The sequence below is a fragment of the Anser anser genome (assembly GCF_964211835.1).
Source record: "Anser anser genome assembly, chromosome: 4".
Classification (NCBI taxonomy): Eukaryota; Metazoa; Chordata; class Aves; order Anseriformes; family Anatidae; genus Anser; species Anser anser.
The window spans coordinates 48,560,645-48,584,765 of NC_139724.1; the positions used below are offsets into that span (position 1 = coordinate 48,560,645).

The window sequence follows — 24,121 nt, forward strand, 5'->3', positions numbered from 1 at the left end:
AGATGAGCACCATTTATTTTGTCTCTGTCCCCGTGAAACAAGAACACCTTGTGCCGTTTGTGGTGGTGCCTAGAATATCCTACAAGTATTCCTTTTTATGGGAACCAATAAAATCATCTTTAAAGAAGTCTGTGACTAGGAGGAAGCTGAAGACATGAATAGGTAATCCACGATGTCACTTGTAGATAGACTCTCGACAAAGTTATGAGGAAAATAAATCAGGATCATCCCAAATCATCTCTCAAGGGTCATGTCTGCATCGCTCTGGGCAATTAGCTGAATTTTGCAGGTGGGATCAGCCCAACCTCCTGGCCAGTTTTTTCTGGCTAGGGGGATTCCCCTGCTTTTCCTAACTGACACAACCACTTGGTCATACCTTGGTCATTAGCAACTGGTGAGAGATAAGAGAGGCTGACAGGTCCCTTGCCAGTTCGCCTGACGAGAAGACGTAGCTCTGTTCTCCTCGTGCGCTGGTGCCTCCTGGAAGTGGGCACAGGAAAGGGAGCATGAATCAGGGAAGCCCAAGGAGAAGGAGTAATTTGAAAAGCATTTATCTGTGGTGAGGTTAGTGTGTCAAGAGCTCGATCTGATGACACAAAGAGAATAAAAATACGTGTTGGAACATAAGGAAAATATGCGATCTGCACAGCTCATCCTGCTGTTCTGCATGGATGATAGGAAAGGCATTCTTCTCGGGTATTGAAAGTAACACTAAGCTCGCCTTGTCATTGGGAAGTGTCAGATCTGACCCTGGTCCCACCGAGTGAGGATTATTGCGGTGGTTGATTGAGGTGCTTTGTGCAAACAAGCAGCAGAACTGACGATACCTGCTTTTCAATGGACATGAGTTTTGTAATTGGATTCTCTGATGTCTAATTAGGTACACAACCCAACCGAGGAAGTTCCCACAATTAAGGCCTTTGTGATTTCTCCCCCTCTGCCATAGGTTCTCGAGTGTGTCATGAAAATTTGGTTGACAAGTTCTGATGGGAATTTCTACCATGCACTGTAGACTTTCAGAAACCATCTAGGAAGTACTCTGAAAATGGCCAACACTCAAAAGATGCCAGGGGAACAGAGGAGTATAGAACAAATGAAGCAGCTTCAGCACATGATAGACTTTTTTTTACTAAGAAAACCAGGCTGGATGCTGCCAAACAGATGTGGAGCTGGATTTCAGTCATGTTCCACTCCAGGCAATCATCCAAATAGAACAATCAAATTTTCACAGCAAAAGAGCTACACAGACAGAATATCCCCCCATTGTCCACGGCAGCTACAGACCTGTGGCAGGGAAAAGGACACTTAGCCATCCAGGACCTATTTAAGCCTGTTGGTACTCAGGAGATGGGGGGAAGGGTGGGAATAAAAATACTCAGAGGAGGACAGAAATGCCAAAATGTTGCTATCACTCTCAAAGGGAGTTGGGAATCACTGTCACTGCTTGGGCTATCCCTCATTAGGAAAGAGCCAGGAGCCAAAGGATGTCTGCTGGGCACGGAGGGAGCAGTGGGGCAGCTGCAGCTCCTCGTTACTCCTCCAACCAGCCTTGTAAACCTGCCTGCTTTGCTTCTCTGTTGCCAGCTTTCTGATGTCCAACCTTTCCCTGACCAATGTACGAAGAATTCAGCGCATGCGTGTCCCAAAGGAGCCTCACCGTGCAGATGTAGACCAAAGGGATCGTTTTTGTCCCAAAAATGCTTCCACAGCCGAGCCACACCAACCATCTCCATGCAGCACAGTGTCCGTGTGAACTGGAAAGGCCAGGTCAGGTGTTGCAAACAACAGATACTGTGATACATCTGTACCGGTCTGATTGCACATCTGCAGGGTGGATTTATTACTGGAACAATTAGACAATTTGTGAAGCATGTCTCACAAGCAGTTTAATTTCCATGTTCCCCAAATTTCACTTTCATTAATGAGAACCTCCACCCTGCTCATGTTTTGTGCAGAGGCTGGGAATTAACTTAATGAGGCCACCACAAAAGTTGTCATGACCAGTGACTTTAACTTCAGAAGTGAGTTTGCCTGAGGAACTAATTAGCAGCTGGCTAGTTGGGGCTGAAATAGGTTGTATCGCCCTTGCTTTACCCACAGCCTTCATGAAAACACAGGACCGAGTGTGTTTTTAAAATATATAGTAAAAACACTGTTGCTCCTTTGCAGTAGGCAAAATGACAGAAGTGTTACCAGCAGAGCCAAAGAGCCACTTGGTTTTGAGAAGCCTGAGACAAACACAGAGCTTCACACCTCAAAGAGCGTCGCCATGTGACCCACGAGCTGTGCTGGCTGACCTCCATGCGGTCCTGCACTCCTCATTTGAAAAGGAACCAGAAGGCAGTACAAAAAATTAGGCTGGTATGTGGAAACACATTGTTTTATTGCTCCAACTCCTCTTGTCTCAAGCCTAGTTCTGTTTTCAGGTGGCTGCTGTGAAATTTAAGCAGATGATGGAGCCTCGATGCTTTTCACATCAGCCTCTCACATAATTTCATTTCCCTACAAATGGGACCAAACAAAAGAGGCTTAGTCCCAGTGCTCTCACATCAGAATGCCACTAAGGCAAAGACACGATGAGGGTTGTAACTGTGGAACGGTGACAGTATACTGATGGGCACAGTCTATATAAGCCATTAACTAAATGGACTTGAAAATCTGATGTTATCCAGATAACACCCATGATGTTATCTGATGGCGTGAACACATGGGAACAGACACCAGGTATATTTAACTAAATATTTATTTTTTAAAAGCAAAACACCATAACTAACAAAGGAAAAACTCTTAATTAGGAAACATATGTAGCAATCAACACATTAGAAAAATCTTCCGTTTAAGTTACAGGCACTTATTACAATCAGTCTGGTTGTACGATGATGTACCTACACAATAATTACACATAAATAACTAGCAGAGTTTCTTTGACATTTGGAAAGGTTACAGTTAGCAGATGAATAGAACCCGTATGGTCTCACTGTGAAGACAGTTAATTACCAGTAATTACAAAGAGGCTTAGATTCCCCCTTGTTTTCACTTTCTGCTGGACAGAGCTATGAAGAGTGGGGAAAAATACCTATGTACAATTCCCAAAGGGGATTTGGACTATAGCAAGTAAACATCCACCAGTGCAACAGTCAGTTTTACGTGACTCAATATAAATTATGACATTATGCCATACAAAAAAGACATCACTTGTCTAAGGTTGCCATCACATGTCTAAGGTGGACATCGCTGCCTGCGGATATCCCAAGCCCCACCAGCGGCGTGCCGATGCTGCAGCCTGGCAAAGTTTGCGCGTTGAAAGGCGGCAGGGCGGTTGCTGGAAGTCTTCTCACGCTGCGCCTCTCAGCAAGGATTTAAAGGCAGAAAATGAGTAGAACACTTAAAATTGGGCTTTAAGTGCATCCAGATACCACGGCGTTAAATAAAGGTGCCAAGCCCAGGCATGGAGTCTCAGGAGGCGTCGTCCACTGAGGGCTGAAGCCGAGAGCGTTGCAGGAGCCCCTTCCCCATCAATTCTGCGCCGAGCTGCAAACCAGGGGCCAGGAGCTCAGCAGGGCCAGTCCTGGTCCTGGTCCCATCCCATCCCATCCCATCCCATCCCATCCCATCCCATCCCGTTGTACCTGCGGAGGAGCCTGGTGACCAGCAGCTGCACCCAGGGCGCCGAGGGGCTCAGGCACAGCGTCCTGCCCGCCTTCGTGGTGGCTCTACAGGGTGAGGGGGGACTCAGGAGGGGCTCTGCGAGCCGGGGGACCCCGGCACGGGGACAGGGACAGGGACTTGGCACTTACATCACCTCGGGCACGGCGCAGTGCGGCCCCGCGGGGACGAGCTCCAGCCCGGCCAGGCGCCGCGGGGGGATCACCTCTGTCACAGCCTGCACGCAGCGGCACCGCAGCTCCCCGGCCAGCGGCGCACCTGGGGCGGGGGGCACGGCCTCAGCGAGGCTCTGGGGCCGGCCCCCCCGCCCCCCCCGCCCCCCGTCCCCTGTCCCCCATCCCCTGTCCCCCCTAAGCTACGTCCCCGCTGCTCTCACCCCGGCAGAGCGCGGCGCTGGCGGCTAGGAGCAGGAGCAGGAGGTGCGGGCTCATGGCTCAGGATGCTATCGGAGGTGCTACGGAGCTGCCTGAGCCGCCCCGCTGCCTGTCCCTGCTTTTATGCCCCGGCCGGGAGCTGCCGGGGGTTTTCCCGGCGTGGAGAGGGGCCGGGTTCACCGCTTTCGGGCCAGGAACCCCGGGGGCTGGGCGGGACAGGGCTCCCCGTCCGTCCCCTCCATCCCCTCCGTCCCTTCCGTCCCCTTCGTCCCCTCCGTCCACAGGGGCCTCCAGGGGCTGGAGCTCGCTTTGCTGGCGACCTCGCGCCTTCACCCAGGGGGGACTTTTCCCCCTGCTCACCACTTTCTGCACCTGCCGTTTGAAGGGTGCAAGGCGGTGTTGCCTGCAGATAGGTGGCACTCGCGTTTGCATACCTAAAATCCCCTCCTGCAAGCTTCTACTCCGGTTCTCTGCAGATAGGTCCCTCTCGGTGTTCAGTACACTCAACAAATTTTGCTAACTTCTGCCCTGAAGCAGCGAAAAAGCAGCTTTCTGGGAGTTTTTAAAAGGAATTAGATGCTATTTAGATTTATTTATTTATAGATTTAGTTAGAGATAAAAAAACATTGGCAATTAGCTTTGATATGAAATATCACTTTGCAGGGTTTCGTTTTTTTTTGTTTGTAGCTGATGCTTTTTTCTCTTTTCCATGAATGTTTGTGAACAAACTTCAGCAAAGCGAATTGTTCCAGAATTGCTGCCATGAGTTTTGCTCCAACAGCTCACAGTTTATCTAGTTTATCAGCTCTAGTTTATCTCTAGAGCTGCTGGTATTTTTGTACCATTTGTTGCTTTGGTTCAGGACACAGTTATGGCTATACAAGCATTAAAGATTTGTAAGGGTGTTCTTTGATCTCCCTCCCCTTGCAGTGTTCTAATATTTATTTATTAAATAAATAAATTCTTTGCTGGGGAATATACATCTACGACTTGAAGCACTAAAGCAAGATCCCATGAAAACAAATTTCAGCACAATATTCCTGGTTTATGAAGAAGAGATTTGCTCATGAATCATTATTAGACTGACCTGAGATCAAGCATATTATAGTGGCTATTTTGAACTGGCTTGACTTGATTTTCAGGGGAAAATGGGTATTGTTTCCATATAAGAAGACTCACTACAGAGGTGGCTTCTTGCAGCTGAGGTACATAGGTTACGTTTATTTTTTTTAAGTGACTAGCCAAGTATGCATTTTAATGACAGTAATAGGACAGAGTAGGAATTAGCTGCAGGTAAAGCTATACTGGTGGGGACGCCAACATGGAAAGCAAAATAAAGTGATTATTAAAGTCACAAGGATCACAGTACAGCAATCCCATTAGAAAATTTCCTGTCTGAAAACAAAGCCAAGCTCAGGACTGAAAGCAGGTGGGATGCAGCAGAGGGAAGAGCCCTAGTGAGACAATTGAGGGGACAAGGGGTACACAGAGGCTCTCTCCTGAGCTCTGGCCTCTTTGCAGCCCAGATGGCTTGTGCAGCTCCTCGCTCAGTCCCTCAGGAGACCAGAAGTGCAGGAAGATTGCACGTCATAACCAAATGGTGATTGCCCCATGTAGGAAGGAAATATCTAATGACTAATTTGCACCCCTTTCCAATGGAAAGGGGTGCAAATGGTAATGTCATCCTTTTGGGCTGGCGGCTTTTAGCTGAGTCTTAGAAGGAAATTACATGCTCAAGATCTCTCTGTCCAGCTCTGTCATTCCCTGCTTCCCCAGCCTCACCCCTCCAGTAAAGTCTGTCTCACTTGGCCAACCGCAGGAAGATTTGTCTAAGAGTTGTAGGTCTGCAGGCTCCAATCAATCAAGCTGATGCGAGTCGGTGTCATGTCGAGGTGGGAGGGTGAGCCGAGCCAGCGCTGCCATTAAGGAAGAAGTGCAGCGTCAGTCGTGCTCCCTGCCTTGCCAGCTGGCCAGTCTGTCCACTCCTGCCTGCAGCCAGCGCATAGCTTGGCCTGCCTGCCTCCTGCCCAGCTGCTTCGGCATCCCCAGAGCATGAGCACAGCTGGGGAAATGTTGGGGCACTTACACAGCCACAGGGAGAAAGGGAGCAGCCGTGGACACAAAGAGAACCCATAGTCTGTAGAGGGCATAGGGGTTGCATGTGGTCCAGTGGGTGTTGCATTGGGTGGGTTGGAGGAAATACCTCTTTAAATCTGGGCCTGTTACTGCCCGTGAGTCATGGAACGCCATCTCTTTTTTTAGTTTAGTGAATTAGTTTTAATGAGGATGAATTCTCCACTGATGTGTGTATGAAATTCAGCATAGCTGATGCATCATAACTGTGGCTTCAGGCATCATAGCAGAGGTGCTCTTCCAGGCTGTATTTTTGTGACCTGACTTGTAAGTAGCAGTAGTAGTAATAGACCCCAGTGAACAGTGTTTTATGTGTTTTTGTTTGTTTGTTTGTTTGTTTATTTGTTTGTTTTTTTCCAAGCCAGTAGAATGTCAGCTGAGGAGTTTGGAGCCTTTGAGAGGAAGGGGGCATGTTTTTCTCAAAAACTAGAGAGATTGCTAAAGAAAACAATAAAAATACAGCTGTTAAGATGACACTAATGAACACAGATTTTAATTGCATATGCATGTTCGTAAGAACACATGCATTTCAGCCACTTTAATCTGCAGCAAGCCAGTCCCCTAGCCCACCCTTGTATCCCCGTGTGTGTCTGTAAGTGGTTTTCGCCTACATGTAGCCTTTGCGAGCTGAACAGCGCGCTGTTACCAGGAAGAAGGATTTGCCCAGCTGTAGCCAACTGAGGCAATAAACAGTTAGGATGATGCACAGATAATCCAGTGCAGATCACTGAAGCTTTCATCAGAAGATCCTGCTCTGAATAAATGCAGAGAGCAGATCTGTTGAGTAAGAAATTGTCACAGTCAGATTACGTGTTGTTCTTGGACAGTACACATGAGTAAGGACAGTTTACGTGACAGTGCTCGGATTTATGCTTGGATGACTGTCCACAATATCTGAACCGTCGGGCTCATTCCGCAGTGGTTACTGCTGGGGAAATTCCAGAAGAAGTCTCCAGGGGTCTGAAGCGTGAGGCTGTTTTGGATGCAGAGCAGCAATGTGTGAAATTCAGCAACCAGCTCTCCCAGAGAGTCGTGTGCTGAAATGAGCAGTAGTCAGAGGTTGTGAGCATGCTGAGGTGCAGGAGGCAATACAGGAGTATCCTGTGAGTCAGGACACACACAAACAGGCCCGGTGCCCATGAAATGGTGATCTTTGGGAGTTCTCCAGGAGCCAAAACTATTTGCATGAGGAAGACTTTGTACCTGGAGATTTCCAGATCACCTTTAGCTGCCTTCCGTGTGAATGTGGGTAGGCTCTTTTCAGTCCAGATAACACTGGGCTGCAGATGAGCCCTCTTGGATTCTGCCTTTTCCTCTTGATCCCCTCTCTGTCCTTGGCACATTTCCTTTTACAAGGAAAGAAAAGACAGGAAAGAGAGAATCATGTCAGCCAGAATTCAGAAAGCCAGGTTCTTCCCTGCCTCTTGCCTCTTTCATTATGGATTCATCATGCCTTGGCTACAGGTGTATGGCCAAGTGAGATGTTAACACTATCATTTAAAATAATGATCTATAGCAAACTGATGGTCAGTATTTTCTTAGCTCTATTCCCGGTCTTCAACTGTTTTCAACACTTTGGAGTTTTGGGGTCTTCATTTGTTTCCTAACAGAGTTAGAGGTTCTCCTTTTCCTGTTCTCCGTGGTGGCAATAAAAGCATGAACAAACACACAGTGTTAATAGCTGCAAAGGAATGTGCTTATATTACTCAAGCATTACCTTAGCAAATACAAATGCTTGGCTTCGACATCAATTCGTCCGGTAACCATTTCTCCATTGTACAGTTTCAAGTTGCAATTTACCCCTTTAAGGTAACTACCGGGATTGCAGTTACTGCCACACTTGGACCTTGCTTTGTGTGACCCTTACACATGCAAGTGTTTCAAAAGTGTGCAAACTGTCTGGTTCTGGGAATTCATACCCAACATATAAGGGCAAGAGGGGCTTCGTTCTGAGGCTGGGAGCAGTTTGTTCAAGGGAATACTTGCCTACCTCACCCTGAGGGGGAAGAAACCCTGGCTTTTCGGTGGCAGTCTTCATCCTGGATGAAGGCTACAATTTGGTGACACCCTTCCCCTGGAGCTGTTCATCTGGTAAGCTCTGGAAGTCATCATAAGTCCCAAAAGGCTTTATGAGTTCATTTTGGCCTTGCAAAGAGCTGAAAATGCTGCAAATTGTGCAAACTTCCTGTGGGTTTTTGCCCTTGGGTCTGTAAAAGCATCAGGAGCAACTCTTTGCTCGGAAGGTGGAGAGGATCTCTTGCTGTGGGCTCTTAGGCCCTGCTTGCCTGTCATTAGCAAGCAGGTTTTTTGATTGCCGGGGCAGATTTGTGGTTTGCACCGTAATTCAGGTATAACTACACTGAATACATCTCTGGATGCTGCTGCTTGCTATCTGACTCTAACATCTGAGAGCAGGACTTGTACTTTGGCAGTGGCTTGTACAGGCGTGGTACCAGTGCCTCCTGCAACAGCTGATGGTTGTTCCAGAAAAGTTGTGGCACCAGCAACAGCCACTGACACTCGTACGCTGCCACTCTGCTGATACTTTCTAGGTGTTAACATCTTGTAGTGGTGGGTATGAATATGTGAGTAAAAAACGGAACCATTCACCCAACTAAAAAAAAAAAAAAAAGAAACACCAGGAAAAAAAAAGGAAGAGGAAAAAAATTACCCCTATCCCAAACCTGGGTTTTAATCCAATTAAGTTTTTGGGTTCAGTGGAGCTGAGTAATGCTTGCGGGTGTGCTTTGGATAACTGTGGTCTTTGGGCTGAAATGATGACATCAGTTGAGGAACCAAATGTGTGCTCACGTGAAAAAGGGGACACTTGTTGGAATCATCCCAAAATCTTTGAAAGCTTCTCTTACGACATTCACACTTTGATGCTCTGTTACTTTCATCGGTTGTGTTGCAATGAAGGGAAAAAAAGAAGCTGTATTTAACTTATAGGCTAGAATATATCGAAGCTGTTATCTCAGGGAATACTTTCTTAAAACACTTTTGAGTGCTACATACATGTTTATTCTTCAGCCTACTTGGTGGCAGTGGTAAAATTGATTACCTTGTTCCCAGCAATAAACGATGCCTGCTACTTAGTTCAAAGGAAGGAAAGATAATCTTGGTAAGTTTGCATGATTCTTCGTGAATTATGCAAGGTATTATACAAAACAGAAAGAGGGAAGGGTATTCATTTTAGCCGGTTAGAGGGAGGAGTTTAGAGAAGGATGGGTTTGGAGGGAAAGCATTAATAACGTTTTTGATAACTAAGATCGCCCCTGAGGTTACTTCCCAGTTATCTTATCAATGGCTGTCTTCCCCATTGTCTTGCTTATCATATCAGGAGCACACACAGAGGGCAGAGAAGTAAGAAAGCTGCAGGGAGTCTGTGACAAATAGGCTATTGAAAAAAGTAACTTCTGATCTGCTTGCAATTCAGCATTTTTACCTTTAGTCTTCTTCTAAATAGCCTAAATTCCCCCAAAACCCAATTGATCAGGACACTGAAAAGAATCATTTCACTTATCCCTAAATACTGTGTTGCTGTGAGATCAGAGTAGCTTAGTTTATATAAGCAGTTTCCCATACGCATTTGAATATACGCTTGCATTTGACAAAAACTGTGCATTCTAGTGAAGTTTTTCAGTTTGTTTGAATCCATCAGCACGCTTTCCCTTTGCAGGGCTCCGGCTGTATTCATGGTACGCATCATTTGAGACAAACTACTCAGTACCTGTCACTGAGAACTCACTCTTAGAGTCCTTACTGTTCGAAACACTTACTCTGTTTCTTTTAGTAGCCACTTTAGTATCAGAAGACAATTGCATGTTCTTCACATCCTTTCCTCCAAGTAGGAACAGCATTATGAGGCTTTTTCAACACGGACATTTATCTGTAGGATTTGGCCTGCCAGCAGGCCAACTGTGCGCAGACAGATTTACAGTTCTTTCCCACGCTTCTTTCTCAATCTAGTCCCCTGATGATTTCAGTGAAAGATTTGGGTATGCAAAAAACACTTTTTCTTTTGTGTATGTGATGTTAATCTTAACAAGGAGTGAAAGTTTCACAACTACAGTGTTCAATATGAATCAGCTACAATGTCAGTTTTCTTTGGCTCTCTTCCAATGAAAACGGGATTCATGGTGGGCAATGCTCATGTGAATTGCCTTTTTTTTGTAGAATGACATCTTTGCTGTCAGAGGTGAAGTACCAGAGGGGAGTGAGAAAGAAGCAGCAGACTTGAGAGCTGTACCCCTAAACCCCAGATAAATGTGGTTAAGGCAGCGTTATGCTCTCCACCTCTCACAATAGCAGTCTGAGTACTCTGGGACTCCACCTGTCTTAACTTTCTGGAAAAGGAATTAGTAGAAAGTTGAGTTGATAGAATTTTGACAACAGAAATGTAGTGAGTCAGCAAATGTTATTGTTGTCGTCATTACTGGTCTGCTGCTGTCAGTGTCTGACTTAGTCATCCATGCACGAGCCCGGATTGCTGCGCATTTATCGGTTATTGATCATTCAAACACAAAGCTTTTGGGGTGTCAGACTTCCTGACAAGTCACTCACTCTTCTTTATTTGTGTTGGGTAACACAAATTGAGGCTGTGGTTCACATCTGTATGGAGAAGGTGCAATACGAGGTCCTTTTAATGAAAATTCACACAGAGGATTGTGCTCGATTTTAAGCATGTCCTTTCACTTCCAGTTGCATTATGATGTCTTCATACTTCTCCTGGATTCCACACAGCACAACAAGGTGGAAATGAAATCTTCGCTCTGCTGTTCTGTTTGCAAATGTATTGAACAGTTGTTCTGATTTGGAATAAGGAAGTAAGAGTATGCAGGTTGTGTTCAGACTTCATTAGCACCCATTTCACACTGCAGTCATTATGTTATGGTGCTGGGTGAAGCCCAAACTCAAGCTGTCCTGAGGCATGATTTATATCCTTACTGACTGATATTCAGTAAGCTCTTAAAAGTGATGGGATATGCCATCTCCTGCACCCGTGTTTCATCCTGCAGAGGCAGGTGCTTCACTTTCCTCAGGAGCTGTTGATCTTTTCCAGCAGCGGATCAAAGCACAGGTATGCAGACATGAAATGGGACATGAACCTAGATTTCATTCAACTGTTTAGCCACCTCTATGTCCAGGTATGATGAGTAATTCTTCTCCCTGAGCACCTGCTACTGTCTCAGCAGCAAAATCTTTCAGGGAGTCGGTGCCAGGCTGCTTAGTGAAGCAGTTAGCGCAGCAGTGCCAGCTGAGCAAGGTACCACCACTGTCATGGTTGTACTTGGATTTAGGAATAATACTGGGAACATAACAGTGCAGTTTGCAACTTGTTGGGGGGTTGTCCCATTTTTATTAATTTTTTGATAGGGGGTAAGATTTACCCTGACAACAGTTTTTAATTTTATTTTTTTCTATGCAAAAAGTAACAAAAAATGTTAATAAAAACTACAGGCTGGATGAAATTTTACTTTGGAGGAAACCTTAGACTTGGGCTCTGGGTTGTTCAGTCAGGACTATTCCTAACTGTAGGCACTACCATCTGCATCTGATGCAAAAGAAATTTGGAAACCTGGGCAATTCAGTTCAAGAGCTCCTTTTTTTGGCAAAAATGCTGAGTAAACATGGTGCTGACCATTGAAGTGCTTCCCTTTTTCTCTCAGCCACTATAATGATTTTGCAATAAAAATAACCCCAAAATAAATCTTGTGAAACATGAAGACAAACCTATCAGACTGCACCTCCAGACTTGTTTGGGGATTTGGCCAATTCTACAGACCTTCAAATTTCTCCTTGTAGTGGCAATCCCCTTCTCACTGAGTTAAATTAACTTTTTCATTTTTTTTTAATTTTTATTATTATTATTTATTTGGGTTCAGTTTCAGGCTTGGAGCTGTAAGTTTATTGCAAGCAATTTGTCTGTGTTAGTTCAGGTTCAAAAGCATCAGCATGCTTACACATCAGTGGAGTCCGAACAAACAGCAGAGAGGGGCTTTCTTCTCTTCCACTGAGCTTTCTCCAATGGGGCAAGTACCTTGAGCAAACCAAAAGCTCTCAAGGGATTGCCACTAGCCTCACTTTGCTGCAAAATGTCTTTTCTTTTGGCTGTCAGACCCATTTGTCAGTATGCAGTTTAGAGTATGGTGGGAAGATGGATGGAAGCTGTCACAGCATCTGCCACTGGAGATGATGGTAAGAAACCTTTCAGAGTGTCAGACTAGGTAGGATGTCCTGTTTCCTACATTGATAGCATGCTTGATCTCATCACTCACGTCCTTGTACTGATGGTGGGGTAACTCCACAGATTTTGGTCTTCAATATACAATCAGTGAACAAAGTCCTGTAGTTCTTTAGCTGATGTCTGAACTAGATTATGGGAATGGTCCTCAAGCCTCTCAGCTTTGTCCCCTTGCTTTGGGATCCCTATATCCTGAGATGCCAGGAATTTTTTCTTTCTCGCTTTTGGCGTTGGCTTGTGTTGCTTAACCACACAAGTTACAACACTTCTTGAAACGGCCTTTTTCACAATGCCAGCCTTAAAACAGAGGTCTGCTGTTGCATTACTGTGAATGCCCTTCATTTTTCTAATGACTCTGTAATGTTCTGACTCTGATGAGGATTCACTTTTCCTCAAATAGCTGAGATAGAACTGGACTTACAAGGCATAGCAATTAGCTTTCTTTTTCTGTGGTGATGGCTGTCATTTCTTTCACTGCAAAGACTGAGGACCCAAGTCCTACAGTAAATTTAGCAATATTTTATAGTGTCATTACCTTCTTTCAGTGCTTTTCATCTTTCCCTATCAGAATCCAATAGAGTACCCCAAATTTGTCCATTATCACTTTACCCCAAAGGGTACATCAGTCTCCAGATTTGTATGCTTCTCTGTGTCCTGCTAGCATTGACATTGCTTTGGGCAGCTCAGACTGGATTCTTCATAGCACTGAATAACATGATCTCTTTTCTGGGAGCAAAGTCTGCTGCCATGTCCAAACTGAGCTGCTTAACTTTGCTTCTAGAAGATTCCTTCAGTTCTTCTCAAGCATTCACGTAGACAAAGACTCCAAGCTTAGCAAAGGACATATTATAGAGAGAAAAGTTGTGTTTTGGGTGCAGGCAGCCTCTCATTTTGAGACCTCTGTAGACCAGAAAGAGGACCAAAAGCTATTATAAGTGGCTGGTCTTACCCAAATGGGCCAGTTCTCCATCCTAGAGAGGGACTTCATTGTGATGTATCTCACCAGTACCTTAGATCTGGTGATTTTGAAACACACAAACAAACAAAAATACTGTCCCATACATTTTTGAGGGGAGGATCACTTTGCCTCTCTCCTCCTTAATTTCTGCACCATTCTGGACTGACAAGTCTGCAGCTAGCCCTCTCCCACAGAGCAAATCTTTAATGTTTGCTGTTCCAAAAATGTTTTCATATCTAACCACAGATATCTTCTAGTTTTCTTTGGAAGACTTCCAGCCCCAGTTTTGGAACATCATGGCTTATTTTGAACCTTCTCCATCTCTTCGATGTCTCAGTCTCCCTTTCTTTCGATTTTATTTTAATTCCTTCTATTTTTTTCCAGCCACCCTCCACACACACACATTTGCCCATCTCCTTTGCTTATCTTATCTTTTTCCACAAGGGATCCTAGATGACAGTGTATCTTCTTCGAAAACTGAATCTGCTTCTCATAGCAGCAGCATCCTTTCTTGTTATTTGTACTAAATCAAATGTTGGGGTTCAAAGTGCCTTTTCAGTCTGAAGAAAAGATAGATTTGTTGATAGAACTAGATTTTTTTTTAATGTAATTCCATAGATTTATTATAACAAACAAAACATTCCTTTCTCAAGGAGCTGAAGGCCAGATTTATTTTCCCCACTTCAAATTCCCTTTGTCCAGCAGATGCCAAAAGCCCTGTCCCGGTGTTCTTCCCACTGAACTAATTCCATCTGTGCTGGGCTCTTCTGTCTGGGAGCTTAGTGCGTGCTTGTCCCCTGTCATCCCTGCCCTTCCCCATCGACATGCCACGGGCAGGAATTATTGATGCAAACCCGCATGCTGAGCCAGGATCAGCCAGCTGGGCTGTGAAGTGATGGTGTGTGGCTCTAACAAAATGCTGGCATGTCTTTTGTTGAGTCACAGGAGGACTGCATGGGCCAAAAACAACTTTTTTTTTTTTTTGCTTAATGTTTGGAGCCTAATATGCACTACAAACCAGATCTTTGAGGCATGTCTCCCAGCCTTTCTTTGTGATCCTATTTTCTGGGCATTTCTGTATTCTCGTGTCCTGTATTTGGATTACAAGAGGTGTGAGTTTGCAATCAGCTGATAACCTACATAATTGCACCTTAAGCCCTGTATAGTCTGGAGATATTGCCATTTCCCCCACTAAACATGGGGACGGGACTGTCGAACTCCAATGGGTTTGCCTCTAAGGGAGGACAAGCAGAGTCTTCCTGTCACTACCCCACACTGGCTTTTTTCAGCATGTTTGCTCTAATAGGCATGAGTTTCCCACCAGTGGGGAACAACAATTAGACCAAACCAAGAACCCAAAATGTCTCCAGCCAAACATTTGTTTAATGACACCCTGCATTTGTGCAGGCAGTCTCTGAGAGTTTGCACGCATCGCATCAAAGAAGCTGTTGGCTGGAGTGGCAAACTGCTGGGTGGAAGGGTTTTGTGTTGTTTGAGCTCCAGTGGGACACTGTCACGTATCCTGCAGGGCTGTCTCCTGCCCAGTTGCACAGTTCCTTTTCTGTTAGGCACCAAGCATGGAGTCATAAGCTATTAATTCCAGGCAGTGTCTTGTGTAATAATTCAGTGAAAGGTAAATGCTAGTGGAGGATCTTGTTTCATTTTTAGTTACTCTTTCTGTGTTCACCTACACTGAACACACACATAATAAAAAGCTGCCTGCCTCTGCAGAAGTCTGAGCAAGAAGTGGTCTGCCTCCCTGCTTAGTTCTTTCTAGTAGGATGAATGGCCCACAAACATCAACTTCTGAGCTGCACAATCCCCACAATTTTTCTGAGATCCTACTGGGTAGATCCTGTGGTACCTGACAAGCCTGCAGCAAATAGATATATTCCCCCAAATGTGCATCTGTAAGATGCTGTCAGCTTTCCGAGACCTCTAGCTTGCTTGGAAGAATTCAGCTGTGCTCGTTTATGAAGAGCTGAGGTCTGGAAAACTGTGAATGCTACTTAAACAAATTACAGATGCACACAAACAAACATAGTTGCCAAATCCCCAGCAGCATGACAACTGTGACAGTATCCTGTGGATAAGTTAAAACAAATTTTATGTGCTTTACAGCATTGCAGCAACTGCAGCTAATGGCATTTTCTAACTAACTGGAAGAAAACATGTTTTAGGTGTTCCCATCTCAGCAGATAAAAAATAGATGCAGATTATATTAGACAGGATAAAAACAGACTGCCATGTTGTAAAGTATTGAAAAAAAATGGCTCATCTTCTTGTTTCCAGATGCAAAACACAGCTGAGTGCACTCATGAGATCTTCACTGTTCTCAAATATTCTGCTTATCTATAAATACACAGACTGTATTTCCTTGTGCAATATTTGTTCTTCAACAATGCTGCAAACTATATTTAACTTCTAAACTATTTACCCCATGTGACCTCAGAAAAACAAAAGATCAATTTTTAAAAAGTATTTTTTCAATGTCTTCAAAATTCCTTTCTTCTGGAATTCTAAATGCATGTTGTTGCTTATAAAACTCCTATAACATTTCATTATCCAGTAGATAGTCAAGATCCAAGGGGTTTCTGAGGATCAGATCCACAAGCAGGATTTTCATAATGTGCCAGGGTCTAGGGCTTGTTTTGAGGTACACAGTCATTCTCTTTCACTGACCCTGAGTCCATGTGCTTAGGTTTCTGGATCCCAAGGCCATGTGCATAAGGTAGTTTTTGGATTCCCCCTCAAAATTTCCTTCCATAGTTCACTGTAGGAACTGCAGAAAATCTACTGGGAGCTGAAAATAACCACCCTTCACTGATCCAAGTGGCAGACCTAAATTCTGGGTTCAGGGGGTAAATTTGGGAAACAGGAGAAAGTCAACATGAAGTCAGATATTGCTTTGATTAAATTGTTTCTCTTGAAAAGATAGCACAATGTTGTTTTTGCCTGAATGCAAATACCAAAACTTTGCTTGCACTATTCTTTCCAGACAGCAATTAGCCTGTATTTCCAGTGCTCTTCTTGTCAGGATATACCTCCTTGGTTGTATCCTGCTTCATTTCCATCTCCAACTTTTTTTCCCTAGTATATGGGAAAGAGAAGTTTTCCAACCTGGTGCCTGATTCTGCTCCCTGCGTGTCGAGGTTTCCTTCCCGTGAAGATCAGGACGTGGCAGAGGATGACAGAAACCCACATGTTGTCTTGACAGGGAGACAGGGTGCAGCTGGGTCATCTACGCAGCTCCAAGAGCTGGGAAGTGATCTCAAACCTAACATTTTAGATGGAGCTGCTGGAAATGACTATTAGTCTGGCTTTCATCAATCAGCAATGACCCTTTACTTACATATGCTTTTCATATGTCATTGTTTTGCATGGTGTAATGTGCTTTTGTTGCTAATTTTTTCATCTGGAAAACATTGTACTTGTTCATAAAATTATTACTAATGAAGGACAGCAATTGTATCTATTAGTTTCAGTATGATTTCACCTTAACCCATGACACTCTATGTCCTGTCCTTTATTATCTGATCCAGTATCTCAGAAGCTACAGGGAGTTGTGGTTGGAATTTTGGTGGCATGAGTATATGCTATTCTTATCATCCTTCTGCCTTTCCTTGTGGTGGATCCATGCCTGAACATTCTCCTTTATTCTCTATTCGTACCAGTTTTAATGTGGATATTACAAGCCTGTTCAGTGTGAGGCAAACAGTGCTTTATGGACACATGCTGAAGAAATCTTCATACCCATCTAGAACTCTCTGCAGATTATTTAAGTCTACGATAGCCATTTCTCACATATTGCTTCTGTGGCATTTGCAGGGCTAACCACGGTAATTACAAGAGCCATTGGCACAGCAGGTATAAAGAGCAGCCCAGGCCCAGTCTCAGGACGTGTTAAGGATGGAACAGACCCAGAATGCGCTTGTTTCAGGAAGGCAGGTATATACTTAGAGGCTAATTCTTGCACGGATGCCAGATGTCTGTGGATTAACTAATCCAAACAAGTTTTCTCATTAAGCAAGATTCATCATTTGAAAATAAATATTCCAGAGACATAGTTCATCTGTTCAACAATCTCGCTGAAAAGCTAGAGAAAGGTTCCCATCCTTGAAATATGTGCACTCGATCCACATGTCAGGCTACTCCTGAGGCAGCACGTGCAGTTTCCAGCCTGGCGTGTTAGTCTGAGATGCTTTGCTTTTGGTTTATATTAGTATGTTGGGCGGTCAGGGATTCCTAATTCTGTGGGAAAATATGCTGTCTCTATAGTTGTGTAGAAGCTGCAGATGGGAGGAGCCTCAGGTAGGAGAAGTAAAAGTATCTGCTTCTACAGAAAGATCACGGATGGCTATTATCAAATTAGCATATCATGGTAATTTTGCCAAACAAGGTACTGTAGTTGCCCTATTTCCTCCGAGAGTGTATGACACCACACAAGATAGCTCAGAAGAAGCAGAGCTGCCCCTTGATATTTGTCCTCAACAAATTACTGTGAGAAGGTGGGAAACCCAAGATGTGAAGGGGAGATTTAAAGAAACTATTTGAAAATAAAAAGGAGAAAAAGGAAGTGGGATGTTTTCCAGCTGTCCTTTTCCTGTCAGGATGTCACTAAAATTTTGGCTTCAGTGGTTCCTCTGCAGTGACACATGGGATTTGAAGACCGATCTCCTAGTCTCTTCCACAACTACACCTCTGGGGAAGCTACGTCATGAATGGCTTTGTGGAAGAGGAATTATATTTCAATGTGAACCTACATTGCTGGTATTTTTTATAACTAAGATGAAAATAGAAAGCTTTTTATAATGAAAAAACAACTGAATAAGAAGGCTGAGAGAAGAAAAAACATCACTGTAAATATGCAGTAATTTAAATTCTTTGCTAAAGGTAGGCAATTGGGTTGAAAAACAGCACAGAATCAAAAAAATTGCAGCTGCTCTTCAATCTTATAGCTGTCCTTTATCTGAGAGAGCAGCTGCCTTGGTCTGAACTGGGAATGGTTCTGAGGGGACCTCAAAAGACCATTTTTGCTCGTGCAGAATGCACATCCACCTTGTGCTGAGCAGTGGGGGCCCTAGCTCTTCGTGTCTCCATTGAGTTTCCTACTGGTGACATATCATGCATGAGCATGAGGATTTGAAAAGAAAATGAGAAATTCTGGTGAGAAACAGGGAATTTTGAGATGCTTATTACTTCCATCTGTAGAACAATTCAGAAACAAATGATTGTAAATCTGAAAAACGTGGCAATTCTGACAGATAGCCTTTTGTAGGGGAAAGGGTAAATGTAAGTTTCATCCCGTTTTATCGACACAGTCATTCCTTAGCGAATCAATCATTGATTCTAAGGAGGAAAATAAAACAACAGGGCTTCAAGCATTTCAGAAATAGCCTTGACTTGGTCAGTTCTTTTGTTAAGTTTAAATTATTTTAATATCTTCAGAATTTTAGAATAAGATTATGTTTATGCTTTGAGATTATATTTATGCTTTGAATGAACACACTTGGATTTGTGATAATAATGGGATGTAATTCCAGTTTAAGCATTTGCAGAAACTAAACACGCTATTACTCATCCATTTAAGTTGGTGATGAAAACTTGACTAATGCATATTTTAGGGAAACAGGCAGATGAAGTACAATGCTACACCAAAGCAAGGGGATAGGCACATACCTGGGAAATGTTCAGGAAGGTATTTTTATTATGCTTCAGGGTGGAGCAGTCTCTGGACAGATCATTTGCAAACCTGTAGTACTCTCAGTTGGTTCAGTTTCATCTTGGCCCAGGTAACAGGGAAGCAAAAAGTCTTTATTATAGCAAACATAATATGAAAGCATCTTTGGGTATCCTTAGATGCAACCTTTTGTCTGTAGGCTACCAACGGGCGATGGAGAAGAGGCACTGAGGTCGTAGCTGACAGAGCTTCTCTACAGATAACGCAGCTGTGATGCTGAGCAGGATGAGAGAGAGTGCAAAATAAGAATCGCAAGGAAGCGATGGTGCAGAGGGAGATGGCATTACCTTTTGGCATTTGTAATCGTTGCAATAACAGCACTGCTCAGAGAACAGAAAGTGCCCCTAGGAACAAGAAAATGACTCAGATGAACCTGTGTCTCATGACCACCTAGGAACCACTCATTACTCTCCATTTACGAGATCTGTGAACTCAGAGCAAAGCTTGAAAAAGCACTTCCAGACACAGTAATAGTGCTGATGTGTAAAGGAGGGACCAAAAAAAAAAAATGGAAGGAAAAAATAAGGATGCATTACTTTTTGCTTCTGAAGTGTAATGCCACATGATGGGCTGTCATTTGCAGCTCTGTCAATCTGGTTTATAGGTGGATTTGCCCTCATGTTGTTGTGGTTATGCCATGTCCTTCCATGCTCCTCTTGGGATGTTTTGCCTTTCCTTACCACTGGAAAAAACTTGCTGGACAGGGAGGGAAAGACCTAGTTAGGATCAGCTACATCTTAATTTTGTACCAACCTTGAAAGAAGGAGGCAGACAATTTTTGCCTTGTGCCTCTTCAGCTCAGGGAGCCTGTGCAGGGCAGGAATTGTGGCACGTGGATTGAAAAGGACTTGCACACTGTCTCCAAATGCTTTGGGTATTCAAAGTGGAAGAAAAGGTGCTTTTGTGCAAACGTTTGTCATGAAAACATCAGCCAGAAGTGTTCGTGCAAAGTACCAAATGCCCAATGGCACCGTTTTGAATTGCTCTGCTAATTACGGCTAGGCCATTTTCTGAATTTTCGGAGTTTCCCTGAGCAAATAAAAGGCTCAGTTTCTATGGTTTCAGCAGAAACAGGGGTGGGGTTCGAGTGCCTGATATTGCTAAACCTTTTATTTGCTGTCCCACAGTAAAGATATTTGCACTGCAGTAGAATTTCTATTTCTGTTTCTGTTTCCTTCAAAGCCAGTTACTATAGGGTTTGAAATCTTTGCTCTCGAGGAAACAACAGGGTGTTTTTAAAGAGTCTGTAATCTGTTAATATAGAGCTACCAGGAGTAAAAATAAAATAAAGATAAATATAAAGGTATAAGGATTGCATAAAGCCTGTGCATCAATTAGTACCAGTTCAGATCATCACGGGGCATCATCAAGTCCCAAACTCAAGCAATTAAAATCTGCAGTTAAATGCTGTAGCTCAAATCTTGTTCCTACTTCACTCTACTTCTGAATGTGGAAAAACTTGTGTCTTTCCATTATGTAATGAACAACAGAAAGCTGTGATGCTCGGCCACTGTTTAGCAGTTGGTAGCAATGGTCTTTGTATGAGCTTGAATTAGCCAACCACACCAGCAGACTTGTTTGCAGATAGATTTGGGACCTAATTCTGAAGAGTACTGCAGTATGGAGAAAGGAACCATGCAACTGGAAAACCCTTGAGATGTTTCACCCATAGGCATGCTTATACAAGCTACTCCTTTGGCTGAAAATCAGGCTCAATGAGATGTGAAAATCATGTCCTTAGATGTCTTACAATGACCTGAGCCCCTAGGTCCTGACTTCTGTTTCTGTGCCAGTAAATGTTTCCAGTGTAGACTTGAAAACACTCTGCCTCTGTCATGTTTTACGGTATTTTCAAGAACTGGCCACATTAAACACTTGTTACATAGCAGTAACATGCATAATCACCATCACTGGGTACTGGGTCTGGCTGGGATGGAGTTGACTTTCCCTGCAGCAGCCCATACAGTGCTGTGCTCTGCACTTGGAGCTAGAACAGTACTGGTATCACACCTGTGTTGTGTCTGCTGCTGAGAAATACTGGGACAGCAACAGGACTCCCTCTAACCCCCCCGGAGCCAGCAGGCTGGGGGTGGGCAAAAGGTGAGGAAGGAATATCACCAGGGCAGCTGACCTAAAGCAACCAAAGGGACATTCCATGCCATATGGCGTCACACTCAGCAATAAAATGTGGAAAAAGGAAGAAAAAGGGAGGGGTGGGCTCTCATGAGAATGTCTGTCCTCCCGAACAACGGCTACGTGCGTTGAGGCCTCGCTTCAAGGATGTGGTCAAGCATCGTTAGTTTGTGGGAAGTAGAGTAATTTCTTTCCTCTGCACTTCCACACAGCCTTTGCTTGTTGTTGTTGTAGTTGTTGTTTTTCCCTTTTCTCCTTTCCCTTTTTTCCTTTTAGTTAAATTATTTAATTAATAATAATTTTTCCTTAATAATTAGTTTTCCTTTAATTAAATTATCCTTATCCCAACCTCTGAGTTGTTTCTTTTCTTTTCTTCTTCCCCTCCTCTTCTGAGGAGGGGGAGTGAGAGAGCAGTTGTGGTGGAGTTCAGCTGCCTAGCAAGGTAAAACCACCACACTCCTATATATAGATATCAGTCAATACATTAAAAAATGTGTTTGGGGATTGAGAACACATCGTTTCAGATTCTGACACTGCCTGTAAGTTGTAAGTCTCAGCAAATTAAGATTGCCATATACATCAGCTTAGCATTGTCTTTATTATACCACTTCTAATACATTATTTTAACCTCTTTTCCTAAGGAAATATGCCTCATGCAATCACCATGTGCCTGTCTCCCCAGTCATATATAGTTGCATTTGAACCATGCCTTTCAATTTGACAGAAAAGAAACATGAGAAAGATAAAGCTTGTAGGAAGTTCTGGGAAATAGGCAGCCAGGTATCACCAGAAAAGTTTCTCATATTCCCATGTGAGACAAACTATGAATGCCTTGACTACAAGAAAAATACTGTCAGAGCTCACCGTAGCTCAATACGAAGCTTTATGCAACTCCAGGGGAAATTGGACTCCATTAATCCTAATGGCACAAGTTCCTTGTGGATATTTATTTGAGGCATTTCCTTAAGTGTTCTCCTGTTCCTAATGTGTGCTGGCAATGAGAAGTGTGGAACCACAGTGAATGGCTTTTTATTATAACTACAATTTTGTTTTGTTTTGTTTTGTTTTGTTTTGTTTTTACCAATCCTCTCACGTTATTGTGTGTAATGTGCTGAAACTTGCAATGCAGCATCTAGGAAGTCTTTAGGTTTGGATTTATTTTTTTTTCATCTGAAGACAGAAATGTAGCACTGAGAGTGACCTGAGAGAATGGCCTGGTTCAGACTCAGCTGGGAGATTTGAGTCTACCCAGTCTTTCTCTGATGTGTCTTTGGGAATGATGAGAGTTCAATGATCTTCATGGATAACCCATTCCAGTGTCTAAGCTTCCCTAGCTTTCCTGTATAAAGTTAACATCAGAGTAATACCTCCTTTGTTAAAAAGTAGGCTATTTTTTAACCCCACCCTTGTGATGTTCTGCTGAACAACTGACCTCTATCTTCATCCTACAAACATCATACGTACAAGAAGATATATCTCAGTTCCTGCTCCAATTTCTCTAAGCCAGACTAAAAGCTTTCAGTTCTTTGATTTTTTTTCCCCTCAAAGGCCATATTTTCTTTAAATTGTGCTGTCCATGCTGTTGTCTTACTTGACATTGAGATGTATTTAGAATGTGGCCAGTTAATGTATAGCTTTTCTTAAATGCAGAAGATGCAGGATTCCCAACACTGCAGCTCTCAAGGTGTGCTGCAGGGTCTCAAAGTACACTTCAGTCGTATATGATGGTTGTAACTGTGAAAGAAAACAAATTTAGTTTGTAAGTCACATTGTTTTAGAGCCTAAGCTTATGTGCTTAAAAGCAATTACTGCGTTTGCACCAAAGAACACTGTTAGGCTTCAGATTCCCATCTGTGAGGCCAAAATATTGATCTGAAATTGATACTGATCTGATACTGGTATTTGTTGCACCAAGAACCACCTCCTATTGTTTGTCTGAACTTTGCTTCTTTGAGCTTTATGTGATGGCCCTAGTTATCATATTACAAGTGAGAGTGAACACTTGTCTTTCTCTATGCCCCAGCTCAATCACATCTTGTTTGAAGAAACACTTCCTTTTCTTTGTTTTTAACCTGTCACCTGCAAAGTTTGTTTGATACCTTCTGGGCAATATGTACAGTCTACAGTTTCATAGCTATCTGGCCACAGGTCCTGCACTCCCATGGACTGTGGGTCGCTCAAAGTCGTTGGAGCTCTGCACATTTACCCTGGACTCAGACATAAATGCAGTAAGCCATTCCCAAGGTCCAGCATCAACTCTCTTCTCTTGGACCCCAGAGCCCAAACCCGGTCCCACCTTCACCAGAGAAACCAAAGGGCTCGGGATGCGCTGCAGAGCCAGCGTGTTTTCTTCTGGAACTCAGCATTTGTTCCTCCTCATGGAGCTCTGGTCTGGTGACATTTTGTGAATCCGAGCTAAGCCTTTTATTATACAAAAATTTGCTAATTTGTTTGAAGCAAGAAGGTTAGATCAAACACTTGAAGACGCATTACCTACAATACATTTTAGAACAAAACAAAATAAATAAATGGACCTGCCAGCCAAATTCTCACACAAAAAGAAATAACTTTGAGTAGTTATGGAAATGAGGCAACAAGAATCAAAATGTATTAAATCAGGAGGGAAAAAGATAGCATTCTAGCTAAGTTTTGAGCCTCTGAATATATAAAACGTAGAAAATCTATAAAACCTCTGAATATATTAACCTAGAGCATAGTAAATGGCTCCCCCAAATGATAACATCAAAACTGGTGTTCATGAATTTGGCTGTGTTTGTTTTTTTTTTCCCCATAAGCCATTAATGTGCAGTCAGTATTCTGGCCTCAGGCTGACTGCAACTCAGGATATTTTTGATTCAAGAAAGAAGTGGTGC

General features: G+C 43.4%; 1 protein-coding gene and 1 long non-coding RNA gene across 2 annotated transcripts in view; one reads left to right on the top strand and one right to left on the bottom strand.

The window, feature by feature from the left end:
- Positions 1 to 24,121, top strand: part of RASSF6 (Ras association domain family member 6) — a 133,500-nt gene that overhangs the window by 34,809 nt on the left and 74,570 nt on the right. The gene's annotated exons all lie outside the window — the stretch shown is intronic.
- On the bottom strand, positions 967 to 4,060 carry LOC310899587. Its single transcript, XR_014584414.1, has 4 exons — positions 4,043 to 4,060; positions 3,803 to 3,924; positions 3,630 to 3,713; positions 967 to 3,531 (listed from the first exon to the last, which is right to left on the bottom strand). It is a non-coding gene; the product is annotated as an uncharacterized lncRNA (long non-coding RNA).